Source organism: Stenella coeruleoalba, assembly GCF_951394435.1.
Source record: "Stenella coeruleoalba genome assembly, contig: scaffold_221, whole genome shotgun sequence".
Classification (NCBI taxonomy): Eukaryota; Metazoa; Chordata; class Mammalia; order Artiodactyla; family Delphinidae; genus Stenella; species Stenella coeruleoalba.
This window is the reverse complement of record NW_027646117.1, coordinates 195,791-213,566: the sequence shown is the minus strand read 5'-3', so window position 1 is coordinate 213,566 and position 17,776 is coordinate 195,791. Positions and strand designations below refer to the sequence as shown.

Sequence of the window (17,776 nt, the reverse complement as noted above, 5' to 3'; positions counted from 1 at the left end):
AAGAGGCAGAACGTCCACAATGATGCACTTGGCCAAAAAGGGCGTATGCGTTTTTTCCTGAATATATTCAGGAAAAAACGCATACGCCCTTTTTGGCCAACCAAGCAAGCTTGCAAAGGAAATCTGCACTACAATGAAGTCTCACTTCCCCCCGGTCAAAAGGGCCATCTGAAAAAAGTGTAAAATCCAGAAAGGCAGGACAGGCCATGGAGAACTGGGAGCCTTGTTATGCTGAAGGGCGGGATGTAAATTGCCAACAGACACTCGGGAGAAGTGTATGGTGTTTCCTGAAACATCTAAAAAACAAAGCAACAGAGCCTAGGGCACTGCCACTTATGGTCTTATAGCTTAGGGAAATTAAAATCAAAAAGACACAGCCACCCCAAAGTTTGGGACGCCTCTGTTTACAAGAACCTCGTTTACAGTACAAGTTCAACATCGCAGAAAGTGAAAAATGGATAAAGAAGTTGTGGTATTTACTTACAAAGCAATATCACTCAGCAATGAAATCTATGTCATCAGGCCCTTAGCAGCACAATGAGTGGATTCAGGTATGATGATTCTAACTGAAATAAGTCACACAGAAAAAGAAACATCATAAGATATCAGTAATACACGGAATGGAAACTTGGCTACACAGGAACTGAATTACAGAACAGAACAGGGTCTCAAATTTGTAAAACCAACTTATGCTTGCTTAAGGGTAAAGGTGAGTTGGGGTGCTGCATAAAACCAGAGATTGAAATGAGCACAGATAAAGTTCCTTAAGTCAAATATGGAATAGACAAGAGCTACTCCTTGCTCAACGAAATGGACTCAACACCGCATATTAAACGCCTAAGAATGTACCTGACTAGTAAGTATCGTAAAACCTATGGATTGCTATGTCTCTGAAAGAGAATCAAGCATGTGTACAGGGGCATAAACGCAGCACTGATAGGATTAGAGAGGTTCGGTGAGCAAATGAAGACCCTTTGAATTCATATTACATGGTACCCATTACACGGGTCTTAACTCTCCAGGTTTAAGGTATTCTTCCTTCAGCTAAAACATGCATGTGGAACCCAAGTATGATCAACCATGTGAACGGGAGACGTGTTCAAATATGTCTCAGTTTTCCTCCCCTGGTACTCGGGTGCAACATTCCAGACGCTTTACTAACACTCTCCCGACTTGGAGAGTCAGTCCCTTTAAACTCCTGTTTGGCCCAGTTTGCAATTTCTGCGGAAGATGAACAGGAATAGCGAGAACCAATGAGAGACTAGCTGGAGGTGTCTGGACGGGCAAATTTAACTCTCATTTCCCACCAGGAAGAGGAATTAACCAAAGGCTCAGCGTGCCGTGCCGGAACCAGATTAGGGCCTGAAGCCATCATGCAGTGTTGCGGCCAGCTCAAAAGAAAGCGAGTTGAAGAAAGGAGCTCAGGGGCACTGTAATTCACAAACCTGCAGAGTTATAAATGACAGCTATCGTCCAAAAATAGACTGAAGTAAGGCTGCCAAGAGGACTTGAAAACGGGGCAGAATTGCAGGAAACCGATTTCAGGAGGTAGACTGGAATTGCATTGAAAGCATAGGAAAAGAGGCAGAACGTCCACAATGATGCACTTGGCCAAAAAGGGCGTATGCGTTTTTTCCTGAATATATTCAGGAAAAAACGCATACGCCCTTTTTGGCCAACCAAGCAAGCTTGCAAAGGAAATCTGCACTACAATGAAGTCTCACTTCCCACCGGTCAAAAGGGCCATCTGAAAAAAGTGTAAAATCCAGAAAGGCAGGACAGGCCATGGAGAACTGGGAGCCTTGTTATGCTGATGGGTGGGATGTAAATTGCCAACAACCACTCGGGAGAAGTGTATGGTGTTTCCTGAAACATCTAAAAAACAAAGCAACAGAACCTAGGGCACTTCCACTTATGGTCCTATAGCTTAGGGAAATTAAAATCAAAAAGACACAGCCACCCCAAAGTTTGGGACGCCTCTGTTTACAAGAACCTCGTTTACAGTACAAGTTCAACATCGCAGAAAGTGAAAAATGGATAAAGAAGTTGTGGTATTTACTTACAAAGCAATATCACTCAGCAATGAAATCTATGTCATCAGGCCCTTAGCAGCACAATGAGTGGATTCAGGTATGATGATTCTAACTGAAATAAGTCACACAGAAAAAGAAACATCATAAGATATCAGTAATACACGGAATGTAAACTTGGCTACACAGGAACTGAATTACAGAACAGAACAGGGACTCAAATTTAGAAAAACAACTTATGCTTGCTTAAGGGGAAAGGTGAGTTGGGGTGCTGCATAAAACCAGAGATTGAAATGAGCACAGATAAAGTTCCTTAAGCCAAATATGGAATAGACAAGAGCTACTCCTTGCTCAACGAAATGGACTCAACACCGCATATTAAACGCCTAAGAATGTACCTGACTAGTAAGTATCTTAAAACCTATGGATTGCTATGTCTCCGAAAGAGAATCAAGCATGTGTACAGGGGCATAAACGCAGCAGTGATAGGATTGGAGAGGTTCGGTGAGCAAATGAAGACCCTTTGAAGTCATATTGCATGGTACCCATTCCACGGGTCTTAACTCTCCAGGTTTAAGGTATTCTTCCTTCAGCTAAAACATGCATGTGGAACCCAAGAATGATCAACCATGTGAACGGGAGACGTGTTCAAATATGTCTCAGTTTTCCTCCCCTGGTACTCGGGTGCAACATTCCAGACGCTTTACTAACACTCTCCCCACTTGGAGAGTCAGCGCCTTTAACCTCCTGTTTGGCCCAGTTTTGCAATTTCTGCGGAAGATGAACAGGAATAGCGAGAACCAATGAGAGACTAGCTGGAGGTGTTGGCACGGGCAAATTTAACTCTCATTTCCCACCAGGAAGAGGAAATAACCAAAGGCTCAGCGTGCCGTGCCGGAACCAGATTAGGGCCTGAAGCCATCCTGCGGTGTTGCGGCCAGGTCACAAGAAAGCGAGTTGAAGAAAGGAGCTCAGGGGCACTGTAATTCACAAACCTGCAGAGTTATAAATGACAGCTATCGTCCAAAAATAGACTGAAGTAAGGCTGCCAAGAGGACTTGAAAGCGGGGCAGAATTGCAGGAAACCGATTTCAGGAGGTAGACTGGAATTGCATTGAAAGCATAGGAAAAGAGGCAGAACGTCCACAATGATGCACTTGGCCAAAAAGTGCGTATGCGTTTTTTCCTGAATATATTCAGGAAAAAACGCATACGCCCTTTTTGGCCAACCAAGCAAGCTTGCAAAGGAAATCTGCACTACAATGAAGTCTCACTTCCCCCCGGTCAAAAGGGCCATCTGAAAAAAGTGTAAAATCCAGAAAGGCAGGACAGGCCATGGAGAACTGGGAGCCTTGTTATGCTGATGGGCGGGATGTAAATTGCCAACAACCACTAGGGAGAAGTGTATGGTGTTTCCTGAAACATCTAAAAAACAAAGCAACAGAGCCTAGGGCACTTCCACTTATGGTCTTATAGCTTAGGGAAATTAAAATCAAAAAGACACAGCCACCCCAAGTTTGGAACGGCTCTGTTTACAAGAACCTCGTTTACAGTACAAGTTCAACATCGCAGAAAGTGAAAAATGGAAAGAACTTGTGGTATTTACTTAAAAAGCAATATCACTCAGCAATGAAATCTGTGTCATCAGGCCCTTAGCAGCACAATGAGTGGATTCAGGTATGATGATTCTAACTGAAGTAAGTCACACAGAAAAAGAAACATCATAAGATATCAGTAATACACGGAATGTAAACTTGGCTACACAGGAACTGAATTACAGAACAGAACAGGGTCTCAAATTTAGAAAACCAACTTATGCTTGCTTAAGGGTAAAGGTGAGTTGGGGTGCTGCATAAACCAGAGATTGAAATGAGCACAGATAAAGTTCCTTAAGTCAAATATGGAATAGACAAGAGCTACTCCTTGCTCAACGAAATGGACTCAACACCGCATATTAAACGCCTAAGAATGTACCTGACTAGTAAGTATCTTAAAACCTATGGATTGCTATGTCTCCGAAAGAGAATCAAGCATGTGTACAGGGGCATAAACGCAGCAGTGATAGGATTGGAGAGGTTCGGTGAGCAAATGAAGACCCTTTGAAGTCATATTGCATGGTACCCATTCCACGGGTCTCAACTCTCCAGGTTTAAGGTATTCTTCCTTCAGCTAAAACATGCATGTGGAACCCAAGTATGATCAACCATGTGATCGGGAGACGTGTTCAAATATGTCTCAGTTTTCCTTCCCTGGTACTCGGGTGCAACATTCCAGACGCTTTACTAACACTCTCCCGACTTGGAGAGTCAGTCCCTTTAAACTCCTGTTTGGCCCAGTTTGCAATTTCTGCGGAAGATGAACAGGAATAGCGAGAACCAATGAGAGACTAGCTGGAGGTGTCTGGACGGGCAAATTTAACTCTCATTTCCCACCAGGAAGAGGAATTAACCAAAGGCTCAGCGTGCCGTGCCGGAACCAGATTAGGGCCTGAAGCCATCATGCGGTGTTGCGGCCAGCTCAAAAGAAAGCGAGTTGAAGAAAGGAGCTCAGGGGCACTGTAATTCACAAACCTGCAGAGTTATAAATGACAGCTATCGTCCAAAAATAGACTGAAGTAAGGCTGCCAAGAGGACTTGAAAGTGGGGCAGAATTGCAGGAAACCGATTTCAGGAGGTAGACTGGAATTGCATTGAAAGCATAGGAAAAGAGGCAGAACGTCCACAATGATGCACTTGGCCAAAAAGGGCGTATGCGTTTTTTCCTGAATATATTCAGGAAAAAACGCATACGCCCTTTTTGGCCAACCAAGCAAGCTTGCAAAGGAAATCTGCACTACAATGAAGTCTCACTTCCCCCCGGTCAAAAGGGCCATCTGAAAAAAGTGTAAAATCCAGAAAGGCAGGACAGGCCATGGAGAACTGGGAGCCTTGTTATGCTGATGGGTGGGATGTAAATTGCCAACAACCACTCGGGAGAAGTGTATGGTGTTTCCTGAAACATCTAAAAAACAAAGCAACAGAACCTAGGGCACTTCCACTTATGGTCCTATAGCTTAGGGAAATTAAAATCAAAAAGACACAGCCACCCCAAAGTTTGGGACGCCTCTGTTTACAAGAACCTCGTTTACAGTACAAGTTCAACATCGCAGAAAGTGAAAAATGGATAAAGAAGTTGTGGTATTTACTTACAAAGCAATATCACTCAGCAATGAAATCTATGTCATCAGGCCCTTAGCAGCACAATGAGTGGATTCAGGTATGATGATTCTAACTGAAATAAGTCACACAGAAAAAGAAACATCATAAGATATCAGTAATACACGGAATGTAAACTTGGCTACACAGGAACTGAATTACAGAACAGAACAGGGACTCAAATTTAGAAAAACAACTTATGCTTGCTTAAGGGGAAAGGTGAGTTGGGGTGCTGCATAAAACCAGAGATTGAAATGAGCACAGATAAAGTTCCTTAAGCCAAATATGGAATAGACAAGAGCTACTCCTTGCTCAACGAAATGGACTCAACACCGCATATTAAACGCCTAAGAATGTACCTGACTAGTAAGTATCTTAAAACCTATGGATTGCTATGTCTCCGAAAGAGAATCAAGCATGTGTACAGGGGCATAAACGCAGCAGTGATAGGATTGGAGAGGTTCGGTGAGCAAATGAAGACCCTTTGAAGTCATATTGCATGGTACCCATTCCACGGGTCTTAACTCTCCAGGTTTAAGGTATTCTTCCTTCAGCTAAAACATGCATGTGGAACCCAAGAATGATCAACCATGTGAACGGGAGACGTGTTCAAATATGTCTCAGTTTTCCTCCCCTGGTACTCGGGTGCAACATTCCAGACGCTTTACTAACACTCTCCCCACTTGGAGAGTCAGCGCCTTTAACCTCCTGTTTGGCCCAGTTTTGCAAATTCTGCGGAAGATGAACAGGAATAGCGAGAACCAATGAGAGACTAGCTGGAGGTGTTGGCACGGGCAAATTTAACTCTCATTTCCCACCAGGAAGAGGAAATAACCAAAGGCTCAGCGTGCCGTGCCGGAACCAGATTAGGGCCTGAAGCCATCCTGCGGTGTTGCGGCCAGGTCACAAGAAAGCAAGTTGAAGAAAGGAGCTCAGGGGCACTGTAATTCACAAACCTGCAGAGTTATAAATGACAGCTATCGTCCAAAAATAGACTGAAGTAAGGCTGCCAAGAGGACTTGAAAGCGGGGCAGAATTGCAGGAAACCGATTTCAGGAGGTAGACTGGAATTGCATTGAAAGCATAGGAAAAGAGGCAGAACGTCCACAATGATGCACTTGGCCAAAAAGTGCGTATGCGTTTTTTCCTGAATATATTCAGGAAAAAACGCATACGCCCTTTTTGGCCAACCAAGCAAGCTTGCAAAGGAAATCTGCACTACAATGAAGTCTCACTTCCCCCCGGTCAAAAGGGCCATCTGAAAAAAGTGTAAAATCCAGAAAGGCAGGACAGGCCATGGAGAACTGGGAGCCTTGTTATGCTGATGGGCGGGATGTAAATTGCCAACAACCACTCGGGAGAAGTGTATGGTGTTTCCTGAAACATCTGAAAAACAAAGCAACAGAGCCTAGGGCACTTCCACTTAGGGGCCTATAGCTTAGGGAAATTAAAATCAAAAAGACACAGCCACCCCAAGTTTGGAACGGCTCTGTTTACAAGAACCTCGTTTACAGTACAAGTTCAACATCGCAGAAAGTGAAAAATGGAAAGAAGTTGTGGTATTTACTTAAAAAGCAATATCACTCAGCAATGAAATCTGTGTCATCAGGCCCTTAGCAGCACAATGAGTGGATTCAGGTATGATGATTCTAACTGAAGTAAGTCACACAGAAAAAGAAACATCATAAGATATCAGTAATACACGGAATGTAAACTTGGCTACACAGGAACTGAATTACAGAACAGAACAGGGTCTCAAATTTAGAAAACCAACTTATGCTTGCTTAAGGGTAAAGGTGAGTTGGGGTGCTGCATAAACCAGAGATTGAAATGAGCACAGATAAAGTTCCTTAAGTCAAATATGGAATAGACAAGAGCTACTCCTTGCTCAACGAAATGGACTCAACACCGCATATTAAACGCCTAAGAATGTACCTGACTAGTAAGTATCTTAAAACCTATGGATTGCTATGTCTCCGAAAGAGAATCAAGCATGTGTACAGGGGCATAAACGCAGCAGTGATAGGATTGGAGAGGTTCGGTGAGCAAATGAAGACCCTTTGAAGTCATATTGCATGGTACCCATTCCACGGGTCTCAACTCTCCAGGTTTAAGGTATTCTTCCTTCAGCTAAAACATGCATGTGGAACCCAAGTATGATCAACCATGTGATCGGGAGACGTGTTCAAATATGTCTCAGTTTTCCTTCCCTGGTACTCGGGTGCAACATTCCAGATGCTTTACTAACACTCTCCCCAATTGGAGAGTCAGCGCCTTTAACCTCCTGTTTGGCCCAGTTTGCAATTTCTGCGGAAGATGAACACGAATAGCGAGAACCAATGAGAGACTAGCTGGAGGTGTCTGGACGGGCAAATTTAACTCTCATTTCCCACCAGGAAGAGGAAATAACCAAAGGCTCAGCGTGCCGTGCCGGAACCAGATTAGGGCCTGAAGCCAGCCTGCGGTGTTGCGGCCAGGTCACAAGAAAGCAAGTTGAAGAAAGGAGCTCAGGGGCACTGTAATTCACAAACCTGCAGAGTTATAAATGACAGCTATCGTCCAAAAATAGACTGAAGTAAGGCTGCCAAGAGGACTTGAAAACGGGGCAGAATTGCAGGAAACCGATTTCAGGAGGTAGACTGGAATTGCACTGAAATCATAGGAAAAGAGGCAGAACGTCCACAATGATGCACTTGGCCAAAAAGGGCGTATGCGTTTTTTCCTGAATATATTCAGGAAAAAACGCATACGCCCTTTTTGGCCAACCAAGCAAGCTTGCAAAGGAAATCTGCACTACAATGAAGTCTCACTTCCCCCCGGTCAAAAGGGCCATCTGAAAAAAGTGTAAAATCCAGAAAGGCAGGACAGGCCATGGAGAACTGGGAGCCTTGTTATGCTGATGGGCGGGATGTAAATTGCCAACAGACACTCGGGAGAAGTGTATGGTGTTTCCTGAAACATCTAAAAAACAAAGCAACAGAACCTAGGGCACTTCCACTTATGGTCCTATAGCTTAGGGAAATTAAAATCAAAAAGACACAGCCACCCCAAAGTTTGGGACGGCTCTGTTTACAAGAACCTCGTTTACAGTACAAGTTCAACATCGCAGAAAGTGAAAAATGGATAAAGAAGTTGTGGTATTTACTTACAAAGCAATATCACTCAGCAATGAAATCTGTGTCATCAGGCCCTTAGCAGCACAATGAGTGGATTCAGGTATGATGATTCTAACTGAAGTAAGTCACACAGAAAAAGAAACATCATAAGATATCAGTAATACACGGAATGTAAACTTGGCTACACAGGAACTGAATTACAGAACAGAACAGGGACTCAAATTTAGAAAAACAACTTATGCTTGCTTAAGGGGAAAGGTGAGTTGGGGTGCTGCATAAAACCAGAGATTGAAATGAGCACAGATAAAGTTCCTTAAGCCAAATATGGAATAGACAAGAGCTACTCCTTGCTCAACGAAATGGACTCAACACCGCATATTAAACGCCTAAGAATGTACCTGACTAGTAAGTATCTTAAAACCTATGGATTGCTATGTCTCCGAAAGAGAATCAAGCATGTGTACAGGGGCATAAACGCAGCAGTGATAGGATTGGAGAGGTTCGGTGAGCAAATGAAGACCCTTTGAAGTCATATTGCATGGTACCCATTCCACGGGTCTTAACTCTCCAGGTTTAAGGTATTCTTCCTTCAGCTAAAACATGCATGTGGAACCCAAGAATGATCAACCATGTGAACGGGAGACGTGTTCAAATATGTCTCAGTTTTCCTCCCCTGGTACTCGGGTGCAACATTCCAGACGCTTTACTAACACTCTCCCCACTTGGAGAGTCAGCGCCTTTAACCTCCTGTTTGGCCCAGTTTTGCAAATTCTGCGGAAGATGAACAGGAATAGCGAGAACCAATGAGAGACTAGCTGGAGGTGTTGGCACGGGCAAATTTAACTCTCATTTCCCACCAGGAAGAGGAAATAACCAAAGGCTCAGCGTGCCGTGCCGGAACCAGATTAGGGCCTGAAGCCATCCTGCGGTGTTGCGGCCAGGTCACAAGAAAGCAAGTTGAAGAAAGGAGCTCAGGGGCACTGTAATTCACAAACCTGCAGAGTTATAAATGACAGCTATCGTCCAAAAATAGACTGAAGTAAGGCTGCCAAGAGGACTTGAAAGCGGGGCAGAATTGCAGGAAACCGATTTCAGGAGGTAGACTGGAATTGCATTGAAAGCATAGGAAAAGAGGCAGAACGTCCACAATGATGCACTTGGCCAAAAAGTGCGTATGCGTTTTTTCCTGAATATATTCAGGAAAAAACGCATACGCCCTTTTTGGCCAACCAAGCAAGCTTGCAAAGGAAATCTGCACTACAATGAAGTCTCACTTCCCCCCGGTCAAAAGGGCCATCTGAAAAAAGTGTAAAATCCAGAAAGGCAGGACAGGCCATGGAGAACTGGGAGCCTTGTTATGCTGATGGGCGGGATGTAAATTGCCAACAACCACTGGGGAGAAGTGTATGGTGTTTCCTGAAACATCTGAAAAACAAAGCAACAGAGCCTAGGGCACTTCCACTTAGGGGCCTATAGCTTAGGGAAATTAAAATCAAAAAGACACAGCCACCCCAAGTTTGGAACGGCTCTGTTTACAAGAACCTCGTTTACAGTACAAGTTCAACATCGCAGAAAGTGAAAAATGGAAAGAAGTTGTGGTATTTACTTAAAAAGCAATATCACTCAGCAATGAAATCTGTGTCATCAGGCCCTTAGCAGCACAATGAGTGGATTCAGGTATGATGATTCTAACTGAAGTAAGTCACACAGAAAAAGAAACATCATAAGATATCAGTAATACACGGAATGTAAACTTGGCTACACAGGAACTGAATTACAGAACAGAACAGGGTCTCAAATTTAGAAAACCAACTTATGCTTGCTTAAGGGTAAAGGTGAGTTGGGGTGCTGCATAAACCAGAGATTGAAATGAGCACAGATAAAGTTCCTTAAGTCAAATATGGAATAGACAAGAGCTACTCCTTGCTCAACGAAATGGACTCAACACCGCATATTAAACGCCTAAGAATGTACCTGACTAGTAAGTATCTTAAAACCTATGGATTGCTATGTCTCCGAAAGAGAATCAAGCATGTGTACAGGGGCATAAACGCAGCAGTGATAGGATTGGAGAGGTTCGGTGAGCAAATGAAGACCCTTTGAAGTCATATTGCATGGTACCCATTCCACGGGTCTCAACTCTCCAGGTTTAAGGTATTCTTCCTTCAGCTAAAACATGCATGTGGAACCCAAGTATGATCAACCATGTGATCGGGAGACGTGTTCAAATATGTCTCAGTTTTCCTTCCCTGGTACTCGGGTGCAACATTCCAGATGCTTTACTAACACTCTCCCCAATTGGAGAGTCAGCGCCTTTAACCTCCTGTTTGGCCCAGTTTGCAATTTCTGCGGAAGATGAACACGAATAGCGAGAACCAATGAGAGACTAGCTGGAGGTGTCTGGACGGGCAAATTTAACTCTCATTTCCCACCAGGAAGAGGAAATAACCAAAGGCTCAGCGTGCCGTGCCGGAACCAGATTAGGGCCTGAAGCCAGCCTGCGGTGTTGCGGCCAGGTCACAAGAAAGCAAGTTGAAGAAAGGAGCTCAGGGGCACTGTAATTCACAAACCTGCAGAGTTATAAATGACAGCTATCGTCCAAAAATAGACTGAAGTAAGGCTGCCAAGAGGACTTGAAAACGGGGCAGAATTGCAGGAAACCGATTTCAGGAGGTAGACTGGAATTGCACTGAAATCATAGGAAAAGAGGCAGAACGTCCACAATGATGCACTTGGCCAAAAAGGGCGTATGCGTTTTTTCCTGAATATATTCAGGAAAAAACGCATACGCCCTTTTTGGCCAACCAAGCAAGCTTGCAAAGGAAATCTGCACTACAATGAAGTCTCACTTCCCCCCGGTCAAAAGGGCCATCTGAAAAAAGTGTAAAATCCAGAAAGGCAGGACAGGCCATGGAGAACTGGGAGCCTTGTTATGCTGATGGGCGGGATGTAAATTGCCAACAGACACTCGGGAGAAGTGTATGGTGTTTCCTGAAACATCTAAAAAACAAAGCAACAGAACCTAGGGCACTTCCACTTATGGTCCTATAGCTTAGGGAAATTAAAATCAAAAAGACACAGCCACCCCAAAGTTTGGGACGGCTCTGTTTACAAGAACCTCGTTTACAGTACAAGTTCAACATCGCAGAAAGTGAAAAATGGATAAAGAAGTTGTGGTATTTACTTACAAAGCAATATCACTCAGCAATGAAATCTGTGTCATCAGGCCCTTAGCAGCACAATGAGTGGATTCAGGTATGATGATTCTAACTGAAGTAAGTCACACAGAAAAAGAAACATCATAAGATATCAGTAATACACGGAATGTAAACTTGGCTACACAGGAACTGAATTACAGAACAGAACAGGGTCTCAAATTTAGAAAACCAACTATGCTTGCTTAAGGGGAAAGGTGAGTTGGGGTGCTGCATAAAACCAGAGATTGAAATGAGCACAGATAAAGTTCCTTAAGTCAAATATGGAATAGACAAGAGCTACTCCTTGCTCAACGAAATGGACTCAACACCGCATATTAAACGCCTAAGAATGTGCCTGACTAGTAAGTATCTTAAAACCTATGGATTGCTATGTCTCCGAAAGAGAATCAAGCATGTGTACAGGGGCATAAACGCAGCAGTGATAGGATTGGAGAGGTTCGGTGAGCAAATGAAGACCCTTTGATGTCATATTGCATGGTACCCATTCCACGGGTCTTAACTCTCCAGGTTTAAGGTATTCTTCCTTCAGCTAAAACATGCATGTGGAACCCAAGTATGATCAACCATGTGAACGGGAGACGTGTTCAAATATGTCTCAGTTTTCCTTCCCTGGTACTCGGGTGCAACATTCCAGACGCTTTACTAACACTCTCCCCACTTGGAGAGTCAGCGCCTTTAACCTCCTGTTTGGCCCAGTTTGCAATTTCTGCGGAAGATGAACAGAAATAGCGAGAACCAATGAGAGACTAGCTGGAGGTGTCTGGACGGGCAAATTTAACTCTCATTTCCCACCAGGAAGAGGAAATAACCAAAGGCTCAGCGTGCCGTGCCGGAACCAGATTAGGGCCTGAAGCCATCCTCCGGTGTTGCGGCCAGCTCAAAAGAAAGCGAGTTGAAGAAAGGAGCTCAGGGGCACTGTAATTCACAAACCTGCAGAGTTATAAATGACAGCTATCGTCCAAAAATAGACTGAAGTAAGGCTGCCAAGAGGACTTGAAAGCGGGGCAGAATTGCAGGAAACCGATTTCAGGAGGTAGACTGGAATTGCATTGAAAGCATAGGAAAAGAGGCAGAACGTCCACAATGATGCACTTGGCCAAAAAGGGCGTATGCGTTTTTTCCTGAATATATTCAGGAAAAAACGCATACGCCCTTTTTGGCCAACCAAGCAAGCTTGCAAAGGAAATCTGCACTACAATGAAGTCTCACTTCCCCCCGGTCAAAAGGGCCATCTGAAAAAAGTGTAAAATCCAGAAAGGCAGGACAGGCCATGGAGAACTGGGAGCCTTGTTATGCTGATGGGCGGGATGTAAATTGCCAACAGACACTCGGGAGAAGTGTATGGTGTTTCCTGAAACATCTAAAAAACAAAGCAACAGAGCCTAGGGCACTGCCACTTATGGTCTTATAGCTTAGGGAAATTAAAATCAAAAAGACACAGCCACCCCAAAGTTTGGGACGCCTCTGTTTACAAGAACCTCGTTTACAGTACAAGTTCAACATCGCAGAAAGTGAAAAATGGATAAAGAAATTGTGGTATTTACTTACAAAGCAATATCACTCAGCAATGAAATCTATGTCATCAGGCCCTTAGCATCACAATGAGTGGATTCAGGTATGATGATTCTAACTGAAATAAGTCACACAGAAAAAGAAACATCATAAGATATCAGTAATACACGGAATGTAAACTTGGCTACACAGGAACTGAATTACAGAACAGAACAGGGTCTCAAATTTAGAAAACCAACTTATGCTTGCTTAAGGGTAAAGGTGAGTTGGGGTGCTGCATAAAACCAGAGATTGAAATGAGCACAGATAAAGTTCCTTAAGTCAAATATGGAATAGACAAGAGCTACTCCTTGCTCAACGAAATGGACTCAACACCGCATATTAAACGCCTAAGAATGTACGTGACTAGTAAGTATCATAAAACCTATGGATTGCTATGTCTCCGAAAGAGAATCAAGCATGTGTACAGGGGCATAAACGCAGCAGTGATAGGATTGGAGAGGTTCGGTGAGCAAATGAAGACCCTTTGAAGTCATATTGCATGGTACCCATTCCACGGGTCTCAACTCTCCAGGTTTAAGGTATTCTTCCTTCAGCTAAAACATGCATGTGGAACCCAAGTATGATCAACCATGTGAACGGGAGACGTGTTCAAATATGTCTCAGTTTTCCTCCCCTGGTACTCGGGTGCAACATTCCAGACGCTTTACTAACACTCTCCCCACTTGGAGAGTCAGCGCCTTTAACCTCCTGTTTGGCCCAGTTTGCAATTTCTGCGGAAGATGAACAGGAATAGCGAGAACAAATGAGAGGCTAGCTGGAGGTGTCTGGACGGGCAAATTTAACTCTCATTTCCCACCAGGAAGAGGAAATAACCAAAGGCTCAGCGTGCCGTACCGGAACCAGATTAGGGCCTGAAGCCATCCTGCGGTGTTGCGGCCAGGTCACAAGAAAGCGAGTTGAAGAAAGGAGCTCAGGGGCACTGTAATTCACAAACCTGCAGAGTTATAAATGACAGCTATCGTCCAAAAATAGACTGAAGTAAGACTGCCAAGAGGACTTGAAAGCGGGGCAGAATTGCAGGAAACCGATTTCAGGAGGTAGACTGGAATTGCATTGAAAGCATAGGAAAAGAGGCAGAACGTCCACAATGATGCACTTGGCCAAAAAGGGCGTATGCGTTTTTTCCTGAATATATTCAGGAAAAAACGCATACGCACTTTTTGGCCAACCAAGCAAGCTTGCAAAGGAAATCTGCACTACAATGAAGTCTCACTTCCCCCCGGTCAAAAGGGCCATCTGAAAAAAGTGTAAAATCCAGAAAGGCAGGACAGGCCATGGAGAACTGGGAGCCTTGTTATGCTGATGGGCGGGATGTAAATTGCCAACAGACACTCGGGAGAAGTGTATGGTGTTTCCTGAAACATCTAAAAAACAAAGCAACAGAGCCTAGGGCACTGCCACTTATGGTCTTATAGCTTAGGGAAATTAAAATCAAAAAGACACAGCCACCCCAAAGTTTGGGACGCCTCTGTTTACAAGAACCTCGTTTACAGTACAAGTTCAACATCGCAGAAAGTGAAAAATGGATAAAGAAGTTGTGGTATTTACTTACAAAGCAATATCACTCAGCAATGAAATATATGTCATCAGGCCCTTAGCATCACAATGAGTGGATTCAGGTATGATGATTCTAACTGAAATAAGTCACACAGAAAAAGAAACATCATAAGATATCAGTAATACACGGAATGTAAACTTGGCTACACAGGAACTGAATTACAGAACAGAACAGGGTCTCAAATTTAGAAAACCAACTTATGCTTGCTTAAGGGTAAAGGTGAGTTGGGGTGCTGCATAAAACCAGAGATTGAAATGAGCACAGATAAAGTTCCTTAAGTCAAATATGGAATAGACAAGAGCTACTCCTTGCTCAACGAAATGGACACAACACCGCATATTAAACGCCTAAGAATGTACCTGACTAGTAAGTATCTTAAAACCTATGGATTGCTATGTCTCCGAAAGAGAATCAAGCATGTGTACAGGGGCATAAACGCAGCAGTGATAGGATTGGAGAGGTTCGGTGAGCAAATGAAGACCCTTTGAAGTCATATTGCATGGTACCCATTCCACGGGTCTCAACTCTCCAGGTTTAAGGTATTCTTCCTTCAGCTAAAACATGCATGTGGAACCCAAGTATGATCAACCATGTGAACGGGAGACGTGTTCAAATATGTCTCAGTTTTCCTCCCCTGGTACTCGGGTGCAACATTCCAGACGCTTTACTAACACTCTCCTCACTTGGAGAGTCAGCGCCTTTAACCTACTGTTTGGCCCAGTTTGCAATTTCTGCGGAAGATGAACAGGAATAAAAAACGCATACGCCCTTTTTGGCCAACCAAGCAAGCTTGCAAAGGAAATCTGCACTACAATGAAGTCTCACTTCCCCCCGGTCAAAAGGGCCATCTGAAAAAAGTGTAAAATCCAGAAAGGCAGGACAGGCCATGGAGAACTGGGAGCCTTGTTATGCTGATGGGCGGGATGTAAATTGCCAACAGACACTCGGGAGAAGTGTATGGTGTTTCCTGAAACATGTAAAAAACAAAGCAACAGAACCTAGGGCACTTCCACTTATGGTCCTATAGCTTAGGGAAATTAAAATCAAAAAGACACAGCCACCCCAAAGTTTGGGACGGCTCTGTTTACAAGAACCTCGTTTACAGTACAAGTTCAACATCGCAGAAAGTGAAAAATGGATAAAGAAGTTGTGGTATTTACTTACAAAGCAATATCACTCAGCAATGAAATCTGTGTCATCAGGCCCTTAGCAGCACAATGAGTGGATTCAGGTATGATGATTCTAACTGAAGTAAGTCACACAGAAAAAGAAACATCATAAGATATCAGTAATACACGGAATGTAAACTTGGCTACACAGGAACTGAATTACAGAACAGAACAGGGTCTCAAATTTAGAAAACCAACTATGCTTGCTTAAGGGTAAAGGTGAGTTGGGGTGCTGCATAAAACCAGAGATTGAAATGAGCACAGATAAAGTTCCTTAAGTCAAATATGGAATAGACAAGAGCTACTCCTTGCTCAACGAAATGGACTCAACACCGCATATTAAACGCCTAAGAATGTACGTGACTAGTAAGTATCATAAAACCTATGGATTGCTATGTCTCCGAAAGAGAATCAAGCATGTGTACAGGGGCATAAACGCAGCAGTGATAGGATTGGAGAGGTTCGGTGAGCAAATGAAGACCCTTTGAAGTCATATTGCATGGTACCCATTCCACGGGTCTCAACTCTCCAGGTTTAAGGTATTCTTCCTTCAGCTAAAACATGCATGTGGAACCCAAGTATGATCAACCATGTGAACGGGAGACGTGTTCAAATATGTCTCAGTTTTCCTCCCCTGGTACTCGGGTGCAACATTCCAGACGCTTTACTAACACTCTCCCCACTTGGAGAGTCAGCGCCTTTAACCTCCTGTTTGGCCCAGTTTGCAATTTCTGCGGAAGATGAACAGGAATAGCGAGAACAAATGAGAGGCTAGCTGGAGGTGTCTGGACGGGCAAATTTAACTCTCATTTCCCACCAGGAAGAGGAAATAACCAAAGGCTCAGCGTGCCGTACCGGAACCAGATTAGGGCCTGAAGCCATCCTGCGGTGTTGCGGCCAGGTCACAAGAAAGCGAGTTGAAGAAAGGAGCTCAGGGGCACTGTAATTCACAAACCTGCAGAGTTATAAATGACAGCTATCGTCCAAAAATAGACTGAAGTAAGACTGCCAAGAGGACTTGAAAGCGGGGCAGAATTGCAGGAAACCGATTTCAGGAGGTAGACTGGAATTGCATTGAAAGCATAGGAAAAGAGGCAGAACGTCCACAATGATGCACTTGGCCAAAAAGGGCGTATGCGTTTTTTCCTGAATATATTCAGGAAAAAACGCATACGCCCTTTTTGGCCAACCAAGCAAGCTTGCAAAGGAAATCTGCACTACAATGAAGTCTCACTTCCCCCCGGTCAAAAGGGCCATCTGAAAAAAGTGTAAAATCCAGAAAGGCAGGACAGGCCATGGAGAACTGGGAGCCTTGTTATGCTGATGGGCGGGATGTAAATTGCCAACAACCACTCGGGAGAAGTGTATGGTGTTTCCTGAAACATCTAAAAAACAAAGCAACAGAGCCTAGGGCACTTCCACTTAGGGGCCTATAGCTTAGGGAAATTAAAATCAAAAAGACACAGCCACCCCAAGTTTGGAACGGCTCTGTTTACAAGAACCTCGTTTACAGTACAAGTTCAACATCGCAGAAAGTGAAAAATGGAAAGAAGTTGTGGTATTTACTTAAAAAGCAATATCACTCAGCAATGAAATCTGTGTCATCAGGCCCTTAGCAGCACAATGAATGGATTCAGGTATGATGATTCTAACTGAAGTAAGTCACACAGAAAAAGAAACATCATAAGATATCAGTAATACACGGAATGTAAACTTGGCTACACAGGAACTGAATTACAGAACAGAACAGGGTCTCAAATTTAGAAAACCAACTTATGCTTGCTTAAGGGTAAAGGTGAGTTGGGGTGCTGCATAAACCAGAGATTGAAATGAGCACAGATAAAGTTCCTTAAGTCAAATATGGAATAGACAAGAGCTACTCCTTGCTCAACGAAATGGACTCAACACCGCATATT

General features: G+C 43.7%; 1 long non-coding RNA gene across 5 annotated transcripts in view; it reads right to left on the bottom strand.

Annotated features, from left to right (window-relative positions):
* The window catches only part of LOC307181323, a 318,684-nt gene extending 301,162 nt beyond the window's left edge, over positions 1-17,522 (bottom strand). For 2 of the 5 annotated variants that reach the window (XR_013826444.1, XR_013826445.1), the window contains exons 1-4: positions 17,427-17,522; positions 9,947-10,028; positions 6,792-6,873; positions 3,637-3,718 (exon numbers count right to left, since the gene is read on the bottom strand). This is a non-coding gene — a long non-coding RNA (uncharacterized lncRNA). Of the gene's footprint in view, positions 1-3,636; positions 3,719-6,791; positions 6,874-9,946; positions 10,033-13,106; positions 13,168-17,426 lie in introns of those variants that run through there. The other 3 variants (XR_013826446.1, XR_013826447.1, XR_013826448.1) reach the window with 2 other exon arrangements.
* Between the last annotated feature and the right edge of the window lie 254 nt (positions 17,523-17,776).